Source organism: Crocuta crocuta, unplaced genomic scaffold, assembly GCF_008692635.1.
Source record: "Crocuta crocuta isolate KB4526 unplaced genomic scaffold, BGI_CrCroc_1.0 scaffold143, whole genome shotgun sequence".
Taxonomy (NCBI): domain Eukaryota; kingdom Metazoa; phylum Chordata; class Mammalia; order Carnivora; family Hyaenidae; genus Crocuta; species Crocuta crocuta.
The window spans coordinates 7,509,663-7,512,786 of record NW_027529175.1 but is presented as its reverse complement, the minus strand read 5'-3'; positions in this window follow the sequence as shown (position 1 = coordinate 7,512,786).

The window sequence follows — 3,124 nt, the reverse complement described above, 5'->3', positions numbered from 1 at the left end:
TCCAGCCTCAGGCTGGGGATGGGGGAAGGCGTCCGGTGTCCAGGCAGAGGACGGGGGAGGGGGCAGGAGCCCAGGCCGGGGGCTGCCGTTCCCCAGCCGGGGCCGCTTTCCATCAGGACACAATTCAAGGCGTCCAGGTGGCCCAGAGCCAAGCCCTCGGGCAGAAGCCCCGGATGTCTGCGTGGACTCCGGGCAGAGTCAGGAGCCTGCTCTCGCTCCGTCCCCACCTCAGGCCCAGGCGCACGCACGCAGGGGAGACCCTCAGACACGTGGGGCAGGGGGGCAGGAGGCGGGCAGGGGAGCAGGCACCCCGGGAGGNTGCATGTGCACGGGGCGGGGGGGGCCGGCGTGGGGGCGGGGGAGACCACCTGCTGCAGGCCCACCTGCTGGCTCCGTTGGGATCTCTGCCTTTGCTGGAAATCCCCGTGAGGAGGGGGTTTCGGGGTGGGCGGAGGGGAGATGGGCAGTGACTGTAATGGGTACGGGGTTTCCTCCCGGGAGACGAAAATGTCTGAGGCCGTGACAGGCGGTGGCTGCCCCATTGGTGTGAATGTGCTAAATGCCGGCGACACGCGGGCTGCAGGACGGTTGACTTTGTGATGTGAACTTCACCTCAGTTCAAACACACCACACATGCACGGATTTCAAGGCTGCGAGAGCAGCGAGCCTCCCAGAAGGAGCGGGAGGGAGGCGGCTGTGTGCAGAGAGCAGGCCGGGGACCGACTCCGCACGCGGGGCAGGGCCCGCCCGGCCGCACGCGCTGCCTGGGGTGGGGGCCCAGCTCGGTCGGCGGGCGCGGCATCCTTGACGGCCCTGCAGCGTCCCCGAGCCCAGGGCCCCCAGCCAGGGCCACCGAGACAGCAGCACAGCCCTGGAAACGGTCTCCCCACCCCCACCCCCAGCTCTGGCTCTGGCTCCGACCATGACACGCGGCTGCATGACACCCAGGCCGAGGGCCGGGGGTCTCTGTAGGGGTGGCTGTGGTTGTGCTGACCTCACAGGAACGGGGACCGGGAGGGGCGCTTAACACGTTCAACGTCCTCAGCCTCCCCCAGCATGTGCTGTTGCACCTAATTCTGATCAACTGAAATGTGAAGATGTCTCTGCCTCCACTCGGGTTTTACCGCCATCTGGTTTAATTAGTCCTCGGGTAGCACGCCACCAACTTAATGGCGGAACGTCGCTGGGCCACTCACAGAGCGAGCCGGCTCCTCCCTTTGTTTCTCCTCAGCCTGCTGACGGGAGGTCGAGGTGGAGGTCACGGGGGAGGGGAGGTGCGCCCCTGGGTGGGGTGGGCACGGGCGGTGAGCGCTGGGGACTGTGGGCACAGGGGACGGGGGGTAGAGGACNTGCGGGTCTGGGGGGGGGACACCTGCCCACGAAGGCGGGTGGAGACCTCAGGTGGCCCCGGCTGCCAGCTCTGCTGCGGAGACCTGTCACAGGCTCATGTCCGAACCTCGTGAGCCCCCTGAGCCCCGTCCTCCAGGGAACCCTGGGGCTGCCCCCCCCGCAGAGCCTCCGTGGAAGCCGGTGCCTTTGCTCATTCCTCCCTTCGGACTCCAGACACTAGTGTGCAGCAGGGGGTGGTGCCCTGGGAATGGGTGACAGAGGCCACCCCAGGGGGGAGGACCAGCCTGGGGGGCAGGTGCAGCACGGCCCCTCCCCCGCACAGGAGGCTTCAGGAGCGGCCTTGGGGCGGGCAGGCAACTGCGATGGTGACCTCGACAAGCCCTATTCCGGGAAAGGGGAGACAAGGATGGAGAGCAGCGGGGGGGCAGGAGGGGTGAGTGTCCGCTGGGAAGACAGAGAGGAGCCAGGGGGCCCCAGGGCACGGGGAGGGGCTGAGGGCCTCTGGCCTGAGGCCGGGGCACCAGGGGATGGGGCGACGGTGACGACAGGGGCAGGAAGCTGCTGCCACCCGGTACGCTCGCCTGCTCGAAGCGCCGGAGCCCCGCGTCAGCCAGCCGTGCACGGCGGCCCCCGGGGAGGCCACCCCCTTGGCCCAGGGCCACTGCCGTCCCACCACTTGCTGGATGGGCAAGCCCACTCTTGAGCCTCCGTGGCTTCCCGAAACCGTGGAAATGACGGTGTCGGCCCTGCGTGTGGTTTTGCAGGCTGGAGATGATGCGCCACAGCCAGTGATGGCCAGGATCCGACCCCCCTGCTCTGCTTCAGCGTCTTTAACAGACAATGACTTTCCCTTTTGTCTTGTCTGCCAGGAAGCTCGGAGCTAAGTGTGTGCTCAGTTTCGGGAGCTCCCTATAGCCTAGGCTGGTGACTCTCGTCGGGGATGAGTCGTCAGGGTGACAAGGGGGAGGGGCTGGCCCGGGAGGCTCCCAGGCTGCCCAGCAGAGGGCCTGCCTGGGGAGACACAGGGGCCCTCTCCATGTCGCCTCAATGCACTTCCACGGAAAGAAGCAAACTGGACACACGCCTAAGGGACCGGGATTGCAGCCACGGCGCCTCACGTCTGCACCGTCCACAGGGATGACAATGACCCACGATGGCGCCCAGAGACAGCCCCCTGCAGGGGTCATGGGAAAGTTATCCCCCCACGACCAAGATTAATTTATTAAGAGATAATAGGTTTTCAGCGAATTTATTAATCAATTTGACAACGCCTGGGATTGTAATATAAAAATCATCAGTCGGCCGCCTCACCGACGTGAGATGCCAAAAGGTGCCGTTTAATTTCCAGCACCTACCGCCACCTCTCCAGACTCTCTGTTATGTTGACTGAGATGGAATTTCTGCAATCTGGAATCTCAGAGGAGCACGTGGTCGTAGCGTCCACAGCCCGCACGTCCGGGCAGCTATTTGGCGGTCCTCACCCGAGCCCGGGGGAGACCCCCGGACCCAGGGGTGACCTGCGGCCAGCACAGAACTGCCAGAACGGGGACACTCTCACTGGAGACCCGCCATGTCGCAGAAGTGCAGTGAAACGGAAGGCGAGGTGCACACGGAAGGTGCCCCCTGTCCCCTGTCCCGCTGGGCTGCCCCGAGCCCCTGACCACGCTGTGGCTGCCTGGGCCGGGCACCCCTTCCTGACTGTCCCTGGCAGTGTTGGGTAGGAAGCCAGGGGACGGGAAGCCAGGAACTTCCGGGGGGGGGGGCGGTTAATGTC